General features: G+C 42.5%; 1 protein-coding gene across 10 annotated transcripts in view; it reads left to right on the top strand.

The window, feature by feature from the left end:
* EXOC4 (exocyst complex component 4) overlaps nt 1–15,524 on the top strand; it is an 867,110-nt gene that overhangs the window by 159,500 nt on the left and 692,086 nt on the right. The gene's annotated exons all lie outside the window — the stretch shown is intronic.

Genomic DNA, 15,524 nt, shown 5'->3' on the forward strand with positions numbered 1-15,524 from the left:
ATACAGTGTGGATACACAGGACAGCAAGGTGACTGGCACAACAGTGTGAGATTTCATCATGCTACTCAGGATGGCACACAATTTAAAACTAAAGAATTGTTTTTTTCTGGAATTTTCCACATTATATTTTTGGACTGTGGTTGACTGAAAGTAATGAAACCATGGAAAGTGAAACCTTGGAAAAGGGGGCAGCTGTACATAGAAACAATTGTTTACCTTCTAAACAATGGATCAAGCACTATTCACATTATGTTCTGAAATTAATGTGAAAGGTATTTCTTTAATTCTTTAAAATTAAGTGGGCTATTTTAAGTCCATATAGGTAAAAAGAAAGAACTAAGCAAATGTAGAATTTTGGAATATTTGTTTAAAGCCATAATTTTTCAATGTCCTATCTCTGAGCGCCGTATGTCCCTCTCAGATAAATGCATTAGTCAGTGCTTTCCTTTACTGGACTTGAAGTCACTGCCTTAATTTTTCCTTGTTCAGCCAAAATCTTAACATTCTTTATATGTTAAAAAACTAATTTGTTATTGATTTTTAAGGAATAGAAAAATATGCTTATTTTCCTTCTGACATATTTCTTTCAAAAACTTCTATGTGAGGCATACCATTCTGGTGTGAGTGTGTGTGTGTGTGTGTGTGTGTGTGTGTGTTTACAGATCTGCTCTGCTCTTGTCCTTTTTCTTTCCTGGTTGTTGTTAAGACGTTGGCATCAATGTCTTTTTAATTAAATGCCTAAATGGCAGAGCTTGCTTTGAAGAAAATGCTCTGATTTGTTGGTGACTTAAGAATTGCCTTCATTGGAGAATTTTACTTGTCTGAGTATCTTCTGTTGTTTGTTCAGTCTGCTCATCTCTCTGAGATGTGTGTAGAGGGTAGCAGATGCAAGGTGATGGGAATGCGTCCATGTTAACGATGCCCTCTGGCCACCAACCCAGAGATCCACAGCGAGGAACAGGGACAGTCCAACGTCCTCAGGTTTTCTTGCTAGAAATTACATGGAGAAACGAGAGCTGTGAGTAGCTCCAGGCTGAGGGTGAAGTTGTCACCAGGCAGTGGGACACCTTCCAATGCGTTCTGCCCTCTTCCCCTCCCTGCGTTTGCCATGGGTTCTATTTGGATTTGCAGTCAAGATTTGGTCAAGAGCCATCACATGAAGTTCTACAGTTATGGAAGCAGCTGTAACATAATAGTGCAGCTAAGGGAGGGACAGTTACAGAGAGTTTTGTTGTTGTCATATATGACGATGTCAGAGACAAGTGTGATAGAACTAATAGTAAAATTGAGGTTCTGCAAATCCCATTTCGGAGAACCTCGGCTCTCTTCTTAAATTACTGAATTTTTCTGATGGAGGCATTTTAGCAAATGTATAGTATCACTAACTCCCTTTAATTAAGATTTGGAATTACTTTATTAAATCAGAGTATTTGATGAGTCAGATAATGCTCTTTTCATTCTTTCTGTTTTTTACATCTTTGCAAAGACTAATGACTAATTAAAGTCTCTTCAAAATTAAAAAAAAAAAAATGAAGCTCCATTGCCCTGGGGTTGCCCTGTGACCCTCTGTCCTGATTTTGTAGAAGCACTCCCCTCTGATGAGAGGGTCCTTTACTGACCTTGGTTACATAACATAGGGTGGGCTGGTTTGTATGGGCTCAGTGCCTTCTTCAAAGATATCTACGAAGGCAACAGGGTTCCAAGCTTGCTTCCCTAGGGTGTTTTGGAAATAGAATTACTGTGAAAGTGAATGACAATCTTTTTACCTCCCTTCTCTGAGGATACTACTTTCAGAAAGAAGCATATGTAGCACACTGAGTGAGTGTAGACTCTGTGTCCTGTAGAACTGTGAAATTTCAGGTTCCCGGATGCAAGCTGCACTCCATAAGGTATGGTGATGATGGGCACACCAGTCTGAAGATAAATCATTACATAATCTAAGAAGTACATGGAAAATAGAAATGAAATTTTAAGTTCATTACCAATGGTTTGTGTATTCTTGCAATAAACCAGTCTTTTGGATAAGATTCTTTACTTGCCTTGGCATTCAAACGTTTCTGAATTTTGGACAAAGCCTCCTTTTCAAGGCTGACTTTTACTTTTTGCCTATAGAAATGATGTATTCCAATTAAATCATTTTTTCCATCTGTCCCCTAAATGTGACTCTGCCTTTCTTATACCATACCTTTGTTTATTCTATGCATCCTTCCTACAGACTTTGCCTTTATCTCTGAATTCTTTTGCTGAGGCACCACAGGCCTGTCTTAGCAGTGAAGCAGCCACTGATCATTTCCTTTCAAGAGTTCCTTGTACCTTCTGTTTTTATGACTGTACTCATCTAACATACTTGAAGGTTCTATTTTTCTTCCTTCAGTGAGTCCACATCATTCCTGTTAATCAGATTAAAGGGGCTCTTGAGGACCATTTCTTACACATCTTTAAATTTCTCATGGTGCTTTTGCACTTTCATTTTTCAATTCATCTTGCAACTAGCTGTGAAGCCTTTCGGGAGCAGAGACCATGGTTTATTCATTATGGGAGTCCCTCCCCTGTGCTCACAGGGTTTGTCATAGCTTACGTTGCTGGAGCAAATGAGTAGCAGATACTCAATACAAAGCTGCTGATGGTTGGCTGAGTATTTATGCCCCCAATTCATAATTTGAAATCTCATCCACGATGTGCTGGTGTTGGGATGTGAGGCCTTTGGGAGTTGGCTGGGTCAAGAGCAGAGCAGTCATGAGTGATAACAGAGGCACCAGCGAGCTCCCTTGGCGCTTCTGCCGTGTGAGGGGCTAGTGAGAAAGTGGCCATTGGTGAACCTGGAAATGAGCCCTTACCAGATCCCAGATTTGCTGGTGCCTTGTTCTTGAACTTCGCAGCCTGATGATGGATACATTTCTGTGTATAAGCTACCCAGCCTGTGGTATTTTGTTATAACCGCCCAAACTGCTTAACAAGATGGAATTTTAAATGCTTTTTAAATGTGATGACATAGAGTTTAAAGTTGTGTAGCAGAGGAATCCTAAAACTAGGAAAGATTAGCTGTGTGCTCAGGAGACCAGTTAGACTGTCTTGTAGTTAAATCATCCTGATATGAGAGGTTGCTGTTGGCCCAGCAGATTAACTCAGATTTCTAGATAAGGGGAAGGAAATGATGCTGGCCAAAGAAACCATTAATAATGCAACCATTATGGTTCGGTTATCGTATAACCAATGCTCACTTATTGGCAGGCATCATTTTCATCATGGGTCTGATAATAGCTTTTAGAAGAAGAGTGCAAAGCTTGATAGTAGGCTAAGATTAAAATAACACAATCCAAAAATTGTTCTTCATTCTAGAAAGATGGAAAAGTTTGATTTTTCCTTTTGAATTTCTCATCCTATAAAAAAATTTGCTTCATATCTTGATGTAAGTGGAACGCACTTGCCGTAAGTTAAAGCCACTTCTTCAGTGGTATCTTTGTTGTGTGTAACTCCCTTCTTTAAACAATGCACCTTTCTTTAGAATCATCAGAGTCATCAGGGCTTCTGTTGGGTAACGCTTTGGAGTAAATGTTAGTTCATCAGAACACACATTTCAGAGGGGCGGCTTCTCATGAGTGGTGTGGAGGTGTATCTTCTGAGTCTAGTGTGTGTGATATTTGGTGGTCCTCCAGGACATGAGGTACTGTAGAAACATAAGGTAAGGCTTTTATTGTGACTCCCAGCCTCCTGTACAGAACCATGCTAACGTCATTGACGATTCTTCTGCATAATGAAAGAATTAAACAAAAAAGTCAGATTAATTTTCAGCTCCATTAGAGATGCAAGAATTAAAAAAAAAAAAAAAAGATGTTTGCCAAATGGGAAGGGCCTAAATTGGGAGGAGGAAGAAACTTTAATTTCAAGCTTCAAGTGAGTGGTACAAGCAATCTAGCATGAAAGAAGAGCCTGCCAAAATTGCCTGACAATGTCCAGCACTGCTGAAAACTGGCGAAGAGAAGCTGCAAGAATATGAAACGTGCATCGTGATCATCGGGCCAGTGTATGGTGGTAAATTACCACTGGGAGTTTCCATTTAAAGATGGCAGCCAGTCTGTAGGAAGTAGGGTAATTTTGCCGTGGTCACAGAGTTTTTACATGGTGGCTGGCCAGACAGCAGTACTGTTGGCTCTTTTATTGCCTGGCGTCGGCAGCAATGGAAGAGGACAAAACATCCATTTACTTGAAGGACAGCTGTGAACATCCGATTATGAAAAGGGAGCATTTAGAGCTTTTACCTTAAGGAAAGTTTGCATTTTATTCTTCATATGAAGTTGTTCTATCATTTTCCTTCGCCCACATCTCAACACCATCTCAATATGTGTGAAGACTACTGTTCATCTTCTGGGGTCATTAATCAGGATTGATGAGCTAAGGAAGGATGACTATATGCAGTGGAGAGCAGTACTCTTTCCTGTAAAATCCCAGCTGGAGGCTGCCAGGAGAGCCTGGGACTAGCCTCATCTTTCCTATCTGTTCTGCTCTTGATTTTATGTCGTCTTCTCTCCCTTCATCCAGGGCCAGCTGGGATGCAGCTAAGGCGCTAGCGGTTCACGCTATCAAAGGAGCAAGTAAATGGGAGCAGGCCTGTAGTTGTTAGGAATGTCCTGAAATTATCCACATTGAGGCCTTATGTGGCTCTGGAGGTAGTTTCATTGCCCAAGTTAAAAAAAATTACACACACACACACACACACGAGTACATTTTACACATACTCGGTGTTTAGAAAGGAACAGGCCATCTGTTCATTCTGTCTTCATTTCTGCGGGGATTTCATCTGACAGTGAATCATTTGAGATTTGTACAGAATAAATTTGCCATGAACATAATATGGAAAAGGGTGGAGCAAGAACCAAAATGTCCTCTTTGGGGATTGCTTATCTCCCAACCCGGCAGATGCTTTTTCTTTTTCTTTTTTTTTTAATTAAAAAAAATTAAGCATCTGAGACACACAGGCAGAGAAGAGGAGAAAGAGAGACACCGAGAACTAGCTTCTGTCTGCTGGTTCATTCCCCAAATGCTTGCAGCAGCTCCTAGCTGGGGCCATGGCCAGGAGCCGGGAACTCAGACCAAGTCTCCCATGGGAGCGGAAGGGCTCCAACCACGTGAACCTCCCAGGGTCTGCATGAGCAGGAAGCTGGTGTGTGGAGTGGAGCTTGGCGTGCAATCCAGGCACTCTGGTAGTGAAGGCAGCTGTCTTCCTTGCTAGGCCCACTGCTTCGCCTGCCCCTCCCCACCGTTTTTAATTGTGTGTGTACCTGACATTAGGAAGACACCCCTACCCCCATCCCCCTTTTCTGATTTTTTTTCCCCTATTCTGACTCTTTTTGGTTCCTTCATCTCATGAGAACTTTTCAGGTAAGACCGTGGTGTCAGGACTGACTAGACCGGCAGAGTGTTCTCAAAGTGTGGTCCCCAGACCGGCAACATCAGCATCACTTGGAACTAGTTGGAAAAGCAAATCTAGTGCTCTTTCCCAGGCCTATTGATTTAGAAACTCTTGGGGGTTGGATCTGTGTTTCACAAGTCCCCCTGGTTATTCCAGTATGCAGGAGAGGAGCAGAATGAGACACTGTACTGTGATAAGGAAATGCTAATGTGATTTCAAGAAACTTCAACACTCAGCCTCGCTTATGCTAATGCATGTGACCTGGGCCAAGCCTTACATATATTATTTCCTTCAGCTATCACAACACTTCCCAGAGCTTGGTGTTTTTCCCGTGATTAAACGATGACACTGCTTCCAAGCTCATAGGATTGGGAAGCAGCAGAGGCGGGCTTTGGATCTTGGTCATTCTTTTCACTGCTGCCTAACAGGATAATTTACAAAGGAATGCTTTTAAGTGACAGTTCTTGCATCTTTTTGCACTAAATATGGCATTACTTAGGAAGGAAGGCAATCCATAGGTTGAGGTGCCAGTTGAGTGGTAAGAACAAATCCATATAAAATCTGAACTCGGTTCCACACCCTGCTCTGCCTGTATTCTTTCTTTCCATTCAGTCAGCTTAATACCTTACCACACAGGCTTCCTGCTGGGAGTCCCGATTCCTTAGTTGACTCTCATTTTCCTGAGAAATGTGCCCCCTATTTCATGATAAGGCTTTCCGCTTCAGCACGGTGGAATGACTTTTCCCAGGCTGTTATCTTTTCTCAGTGGAAGAGTTGTTGCTTGCATCTATTTATGTTGGTATCCTAAGGCTGCACCATGGCCGCCCTCTTGCTTCAGTGCAGAGAAATGAAAACCAACCAAACACTGAAGTTCATAGAGCAGCCCCTTGTAAATCGGAGGTGTTTCCTTGCGTTGTGCCTCTGCTGTTTGTTACAACTACAACCCTGGTTCTCTTTCCTTCTCAAGCTTCGACTCAGAACAGCCTTTGGGGCCAGCCTGGATCAAGTACAGATGCAGCCAGTCTAGCCATTCCATCTCGGCCTGCAGATGACCCCCTTGTTTTTTGTTTGTATTTGTTTTATTTTGTTTTCTTACCTGTCACCTAAAATTGTAGTCTCCTTGGTTGACCTGTGAGCTCTTGGGCGTGCTTTTTGCCTGTGAACTAAGATTGAGGCATTTTGTACCAGGTGCTTATAGTTTCATAAAGATTCTGTTTGTTAATAAATTTATTTATTTGGGGGGGCTCTTCTTTATCTTGCTGTTTTCCATATCATTTTCAAGCCTGTCATTGTGTTTTATTCCATATATCTTTTAATATTAATGATTGTAGTCACCATTCCCTAAGTATAGATACACCATTCTCTTCCTCTGTGCAAGTTTGCTGCCTCCATTAACAATCTAAAAAAAAAAAACCCATACATTTTCAGCTAACGTTAGCATTTGCCTTATACTATTATGCTTAGTACTTTACACGTATTATCTCATTTAATCCCTACATTAGTAATGTCACTATTTTCCTTAGTTTATAGTTGATAAAAATAAGATTTAAAGAGGTTAAAGGGCTTGCTTCAGCTGTTAAGAAGAGATTCATGCTGAGCTTCATGTTATCTCAGTGAGACCTTAACCGCTGTGGTGTATTTTTTGCAAAATTCAGATAGCCCTTTTGACTCCGTCTGCTCTGCTTTGTTATGGTACCTTCCTTATGTATTAGTCCCACCCTGTTTGCTTTGGTTTATAAAAAATAATAATAATAATAAATGTGTATATGGAGACTACTAGGTAAGCCATCTAGGCCAGAAGTCCCATACCTGGATTCATGAGGTGTTTTCTTAGAGAGAGCCAAATGCCTTCAGGAGCCACGAGCAGTTGTAACCTTCTAGATTAAGATTTATGTCACCTGGTTGAGGCTGTCTCCTCACTGTAGCAGTGACAATGCTAGCATATCTGTGCATGCTGAATCTTGTGTGCCGTATTTAGTAGATTCCAGTCTACTGGTAGGTAGGCTACGTAGGTGAATAAATGCTCTATTATGCAATAAGGCTGAGATAGCATTTTCCTACTTTAATTGTGTCCTTCTAATCTTTCCAACAGTCCCTTTTAATTGAGGATCTTAGTGACTTTGAACGTTTGCACGTCAGCCTTTTTCTTTATTTCATGTTCACCCTTTGCATTTGCTTTATTGAATCGCATTCAACTTTTAGTTTTTTGGACTAGAGCACATTGGGAAACCCCATTACACATGGGACAAGACTGCATTCTAGATGCTCTGATGTGGGATCGGCCCCAAGCCCACCCTAGGAATCCTTTCCTTTAAGGCAGATTGACAGAGGTGCTCAAAGCAGAACAAGAAGGTTGAGTTGATATTGTCCACCTTTCCTTATTTCAGTGAGTTCCACGTTCTCATTTGCGTTTCTAAGGACCAGAGAGAACGTTCAATGCAGTTTAGATCTGTTCAATGCAGCTTCAACTTGGTGACTTGACTTCCGTGTTCTCCAAATGGAAATATTTACACGTATTTAAGGGGATGCCTTGTGGCTGAATTAGCATCTCTAAATTGATTAGAGAACATAAAGTGGTGTTTAAGTGCTTATTAGTTTTAAATTACAATTATAAAGGTTAAAATACAGATAACTCAACCATCATTATCATCATCATTTAACATTTATTTACCATTTATGTTTCCAAAGTGCTTTATTCATGCAAATTAGCTGGTCCTTCCGGTATTCCTGTAAGTTATGTGAGTACTATCCTCTGAAATGTTACCATTTTCTGCTTATAATTATTTCAGCCATACTATACCTTTTTGAAAAGGGGGAAAGTGATTAACAGCTTTAAAACCACAAAATGTAAACCTCCTTAGATTCCCTTGGATAACTGGTTTCCTAGAGCTACTGAGATGGCTGCTGGGACAATATCAGAGAATTAATTTGCTTCCTTTGTACAAATGGAATTTTCCTCTTCTCTTCCTCTTCCATTCCTTTTATCTGTTTGTGTGTTTTAAAAATATTTGAAATGTTTGTTTATTTGAAAGGAAGAGTTAGAGAGGGAGATGCAGCCGGGCCTGGGTCAGGCAGAAGCCAGGAGCCTGGAGCTTTATCCAGTTCTCCCACATGGGTGCAGGCGCCCAAGCACTTGGGCTGTGTTCTGCAGCTTTCCCAGGCCATTTGCAGGGAGCTGGATCAGAAGTGGGGTAGCCAGGACTTGACCAGTGCCCATATGAGATGCCAGTGCTGCAGGTGGCAGCTTAACCTTTGTCTCATATTTTTTTATTCATTCAGGACCGCACCGTACATTGGAAGGGTATATTTTCACGAACTGTCTCTAAAAGTCAACACTTTTTTGCTCAGGAAACAATACACTACCAATATCTCTAAAGCACTCTCGTCACTGGTCATTGAACGTCATTGTGGGTGTGAAATTCTGCGCTACACACTGGCGATACAAAGATGAGCATGGCTGTAATGAAGAGCAGGATGTGTTTTCACGCTCAGATGTTGCTTCAGTTATGAAACTCATTTCTGTATGTTGCAGAAACATTGTCTCACTACTTTAAAAGTAGCAGAGGTTATTTGCAGAAAGAGATGCACCCAGGATCTGCCTCACCAGTGACACGGACAAAACATCGTGTTGTATACCACAGAAGCCAAGTTATGTCCTTTTCAAAATGCTTTGTGTGGAGATGAGATTAGGACATGAGCTGCTTTCAGGGATCTTGAATGCCCCCTAGGAATTGATGGTGAACTAACACTGAATGTCCTCCCTATGTAAGGCCATGTGCTCAGTGTTTTTATTTTGTGTACTTTGAGTTTACACTCAAGACCTTTGGTGCTGGAGGAGCCGAGGTTAGTTGTCTTGATGACATAGGACTAGACCTGCCGGCCAGAAGCAGAGATCAGAGACAAGACAAGCTGTTAGAAGACTGTTAGGACCGGCAGACATGAGAGGATGACCCCTTGGATTAGGATTGGTCCTAAAATATGTACGTTTAACTCCTTGAAGACATGGCCCTGGAGTGGGCCTGCAAGTTGTCTTGGTTCTCTTTTGTATAATCTAGTGTACTAACAGTTTAAAATACTGTGAACAGCATGGGTATTTAGTCTGTAATACCATCAGTCACCTGCTGTAAGTACATGCATCTTATTATGAGACTTAGCGGGCTGCTCACTCTGCCCTTTTGCCTACTTGTTAATTTCTAAGAACTGTATGACAGTTGTTTGGGGTCGCCTGAATTTTTGCCTTTCTCTTTCACGACAGCGTGTTCGTGTCAGGTCATTGAGTCCAGTTTGTAGTTTCTCCTCCTCTCCTCTATGTCCCATCCTTTTGGGAACAGAAGTCAGACCTCCTTGAGGGATTGCTTTCGATCTCCTCCTCCCAGTTTTAGCACTTGTTGTCTGTATCAACTCTCTAAGGTTTGTCTGGGGCCCTCCTTCCCTTCTGTGACCCTCTGGGAGGTCCTGTTACTGCATTTGGTGTTACCTGGTGGCTTCATAAGCTAGCTGCAAAGACTATGGTTGGTGGACGAGTGGGTGTTCTGGGAAATGAGTTGTATAGGAGAAGGTGGAGAAATAAGACAAGAGGCAGCAATAAAAGCTGTGCACGATGGAAACAGAAGAACAGGGTCGAGAAAACGAGCCGGCGTGAGGCCTTGCAGTGGTGCACGAGGAGCTGTTTGTAGGCTGAGGTTTATGGTTGCAGTCCGGTTACCAGACTCTCTGCCAAGTTGTGCAGGGAGCAATGAAAGTGATGAAAATGTCCTTCAAGTTTTTTTTTTTATATATAATTTTTAAACCAGTCAGAAGAGCTGTCTTGAGTTTTCATACCACTCTGGGGTTTCCTGCGAATCCTGGGTACCGTCACCATCTGTGTAGCACATTGTTTCTGGCTGTCAGAGCCTGCATTTTTTAGCCGACAGTGTGAAGAGATTCTCATTGTTGTGACCTTTGTCCAAATATCCCAATTTACGCCACTGTCTGTTTTCGACTTTCACCTTTCCAACCAATTGTTTAGCTTCTCTGTGATTTTAGTTGTCCAAAATTTTTGTCTGTCTTAACGTTGAGAGTGTATTTTATGTTCTTCAGTCATTGCGAGGACAAATAATTAGTCTGAGTAGTTTTCATTGGGGATTTTTTAAGTAAATAAAGAAATTAAGTGGTATGTAGAATGATTTCTGCCTGACTTACCCCCACCCCCACCCCCAGATTGTACAGATGTTTGGCTCCTTCAATGTGAATCTATTTCTGAATGCATTATTTTTAATAGATGTGGTATTTATGGTGCAACTGGAATATTAATTACCCCTTTTAAGGCAAATCACTATCCAAAACAGATTAACTGTGCCTTCCCTAAGAACGGTGGTAACACATTTCCCCCTGACAAAAGGGGTGGGCAGAAAATTAGCTAATGAAATAGCTGTTCCAGACTAGTACATAATTAAGGGCTTCCTAAAGCCCTGGGGAAACTGGAAGACTGAAGACTGAGAGTGAGTTAACAGTATGTAAGCTGTCTCTTGCTCTACTAAATAAATATATAGCAGAAATGAATTTTTCTCTGGAAAGTATTTAAAACGAGAACAAGCCACAATTCTGTGAACATTGGCTAGGTGATCTGACCTACTGAATATAGGAAATCCCGGAGTTACTTTTTCTATCCATGCTTATTGCCTTCGAGAGCTCTGTGCGTTTCCTAGATTGAAAGCATTCTTGAGCTACTCCTTGGGTCAGGTATGGGGTTAGCAGCCCTGATGCTTAGGGAACAAGCTGACCACAGGTCCTGGAATTCAGTTTTTCAACCCTTCCCGGGCATATCCGTCACCTGGGAACCTCCAACAGTGCACACTTCTACTCAGCATTTCCGGGTGGGACTAGAGAGTTTTCATTTCTGACGAGCTCTGCGGTGATGCTGGTGATTCTGGAAGCATACTTGGGGTAGCAAGATGCTAGCTAACGTTCCTTGGACAAGGAGGGGAGTGTTTTTACTCACAGGAACGCAGAAGCACACACAGGCATGTGCACAACCACTGCCACCCTCTACCAGCTGTCAGCCGCAGGTCTTGGGAGCTCACGACTCTGCTTCTTTGACTGGGAGTCCAAGCAGTTGAGGAGAGATTGCTGCTCCTCTGCACTGTCTGACCCAGAACTCAGGTTCCGGACTTCTCTGCAGTGTTGGTGGAAATGTTGGTGGAAATCAATGGAGCCTATTGTGGTGCTCGGCCAGTAGAGTGATGCCACCATTGTTGATCGAGTTCTCCTGTCTGCTTAATTCAGGGCTGTGTCCTCAAGCTTAATAACTGCTGAATGTCACCATTCCAGATGTTCCATGTCAAAAACATCCCTTTCCAATCTCAAGAGGCTAGCAAGTTGCACCCCTTCATACCTCTAAAATTACCTATTTCTCTCTCTCTCTCTGTCTCTCCAGGCCACAGCTTTGGGTCAGTGTGCCATTCTCTCTTCTCAGGTCACTGTACCATCCTATTAACTCATCTTCTGGTCCTGTTCTGATTTTTTTTTTTTTTTTTTTTTTTTTGGACAGGCAGAATGGACAGTGAGAGAGAGAGACAGAGAGAAAGGTCTTCCTTTTGCCGTTGGTTCACCCTCCAGTGGCTGCCGTGGCCGGCGCACTGTGCTGATCTGAAGGCAGGAGCCAGGTACTTATCCTGGTCTCCCATGGGGTGCAGGGCCCAAGCACTTGGGCCATCCTCCACTGCCTTCCTGGGCCACAGCAGAGAGCTGGCCTGGAAGAGGGGCAACCGGGACAGAATCCGGTGCCCCGACTGGGACTAGAACCCGGTGTGCCGGCGCCGCAAGGCGGAGGATTAGCCTAGTGAGCCGTGGCGCCGGCCCCCTGTTCTGGTTTAACGTCCATGTTGCAGCTGGGATCATCTTTCTAAATGTCAAATCCTTTCTTAATGTAAAAACTCTGAAGGTTAAGTCCAAATTCTTTTTAGCGTAGCATATAAGACCTTCCCGAGTCTGGCAGCTTTACGGATCACTTTAGCTCCTTAGTGGGGTCCTAATCTTTCTTGCTTCCAAGAATTCGCATATATTGTACCACTCCGTCCCACCCCCCCACAAGCCCAGGCAGCTCTCATTTATCTCCTCATCTTCGATGCCAACTTTCTGGGAGGAAGAAAGGACTTGATGCCTCTGCCAGGACTTCCCTAAAACCCTGTGGAAATTCCTGACCTGGCGGTTTGCATCTTACATTGTCATTGCACGTTCTTGGCACAGCTGGGAACCTTCCCAGGGCCATCACAGAGTCTAGTGCACAGGTAAGTTCCTAGCGCCTAGCACATAGGAAGATTGACTGAATAGGAGACGGAACAGGAAAAAAAGTTAACACTTGGGGACTATATATTGCTTTTGTTTAAGATAGAATTTTCGGAGTTTTTGAGGCTAAGGAAACTTTATATTAAAATCATACAACATTGATTTAGTAGTCAAATTTTAATGATGTATGTAGAGCAAATGTCAATGAAACAAAATTTGTAATTTCCTGTTAGTCTGTAGGCAATGATCCATATTAAATATGAAGGAGGAGGGGAAAGATCTAGAATAGTAATCGTGAGTTCGATAATAGATGTTTTGGTAGATGGAGAGAGCTTATAGAAATAGTAAACAATGGAATTTCTTGGGGAGGGATTTCTCTATTCAGATCATGGTGAAGGTTATAGGTATTAGTAACAAAATAGTTATAATGATAGTATACTATCTTGGTTTTTTGAATGTGGTATTTGTTTGCCTTTTGGAGCATATGAACCATCCTAGGGTTGTGATTAGATTATAATTTAGCACTATCAAAAGAGACAGAATTGCCTACTTCCATGTATCTACCATCCACTTGCCTCTCTTGGAAAGTACAATTGGCCTGCTGAGGGCCATATACCATGTTGGGTGCTGGGATTACCAGCAAGATGTGTATTATCTTAAAGATAAACTGTGCCCACAATTTATAAGAACATTTTAAGTTTGATCTACTGGGGCGTTCTATAAGTAACTCAGACTTGTGTAGTGATTCGCTGCTTATAGAGCCTTTTTATGTACCTAATCTTTGTTTCAAATCACACGGCTACTTAGTAAAGAAAACAAACTTGCACCCAGGGCAGTCTCTGATTCCAGATCCCTGCTATTTTCTTACATGGTGCTGTTCTTCCTCCATAGGCTACGTGGAGTATCTCAGGGAACCTATCAAGTTTCCCAAAATGTGATAGGAAAAATACTTCTAAAATATAGCACTTGTTCAACTGCTTGGTAATTTTTTAGCACTAGGGACTTGCTCAACTTAATTTATGTCCATTATGTTACCTATTGGACCTATTTATTTATTTGAAAGGCAAAGATGTGGGAGAGTGTGAGCATGAATGAGGGAAGAGCTAGAGAGAGAGAGAATCTTCCATCTGATGATTGACTCTCCAAATACCTATAGCAGCAGGGACTGGGGCAGCCTGAATCCTGGAGCTGGGAGCTCAATCTGGATCTCCCACAGGTGTTGCAGGGTTCCAAGTACTTGAGCTATCACTTCCTGGCTTCTAGGGTGCACATTAGAAAGAAGGTAGAATTGAGGGTGGTTCCAGAACTTGAACCCAGGCATTTCCATATAGAATGTGTGACATCTCAACAAGCATGCCAAACGCCTTCCCCTTGTGTTAAATCATTAAAAACATGGTTTTACCCTTAATACTTCCTAGGATTATGTTTTTAATTTAGCTACAGCAGGAAGACATGTATTTTTGGGAAATTCTTTTGATTATCTTCGCCTATTGCATTTTTTTTTTGTTGGCTATCTTGATAAAATAGAAAGGGTGAAGTATGTTTAGTTAGAGGGAAAAATTAAAGAAATATGTTGCAATATATCAAAACCAGATAAACCCCCCAGTAGTTCAGTGTATAGATAAATCCTTGTCTGTACTCATAGCCTGTACCCCTGCATTACTCATGAAGAATTGTACAGTCACCTGGTAAATTTATAAGCGTTTACAGTACCAGAATGATCAAGTTTTATTGCTGCTTCATTGTGTCTTTGTTTTCCAGAAAGCTACCATTGTAATGATGCTCTAAAAACACTAGGACTTTATCTGTGTTAGGTTTACTGTTTTCACTTTAATTCCTTCCCTTTACTGGCTGTTCCTACCGAGCCAGTGAGAGAGGAGGTCCACGTGTTAAGTGTCTCTGCGGTTTCCTGCAGGCGAGCACGGCGATCCCCTGCCCCCTCCGCCCAGCTCCTCATAGCCGTCCTGTGGAGTATCACCAGCCACCAGAGGCGGAATATGCTAGCGGCTGAATTTGTTTATCTTCAGAGTGTTGCCAGATACAGCCAGAGGACCTGATTTGCTTTTGTTTCCCCGGGTATTTTCATTATTACTTCTGGAGATCACTGACTCAGAGCAGCAAGTGTAACTTAATGCTGTCTTCATCCTGACCCCTGCCCAATTTTTCTTACTGTGGAACCTATTAACAACTGGCCTTATTCAGACGTTTGGCAGACTGTGGTCGTTCAATTAAGTCCTTCTTTCTTTTCTGTATATTTTAATTACCCCTGGGATCTGGTATTCTCAAGAATGTTACTATTGGCCAACTTGCTAAGTGCTGGAAATATTTGCCTCTTATGGCACTGGCTCTATATTTCTTAGCTTTTCAGGGCTGGGAAGGGGAGTTGATTAAAGGTATGGAAATCAGTAGGCCTTACTTACAGGGTAACTTGTCAGTTAATATTTTTAAAGAATTTTTCATTTCCCTGCATCTTTATTGTTAATTGCCTTACCTGTATGATGTTCTGATGTCCTTAAGATAGAACTCAGAATTGGGCCGGCACCACAGCTCAATAGGCTAATCCTCCGCCTTGCAGTGCCGGCACACCGGGTTCTAGTTCCGGTCGGGGCGCTGGATTCTGTCCAGGCCAGCTCTCTGCTGTGGCCCAGGAAGGCAGTGGAGGATGGCCCAAGTGCTTGGGCCCTGCACCCCATGGGAGACCAGGATAAGTACCTGGCTCCTGGCTTTGGATCAGCGCGGTGCGCCGGCCGCAGTGCACCGGCCACGGCGGCCATTGGAGGGTGAACCAACGGCAAAGGAAGACCTTTCTCTCTCTCACTGTCCATTCTGCCTGTCCAAAAAAAAAAAA

Source organism: Oryctolagus cuniculus, chromosome 3 (assembly GCF_051225735.1).
Source record: "Oryctolagus cuniculus isolate XC-2025 breed Fujian yellow rabbit chromosome 3, ASM5122573v1, whole genome shotgun sequence".
Classification (NCBI taxonomy): Eukaryota; Metazoa; Chordata; class Mammalia; order Lagomorpha; family Leporidae; genus Oryctolagus; species Oryctolagus cuniculus.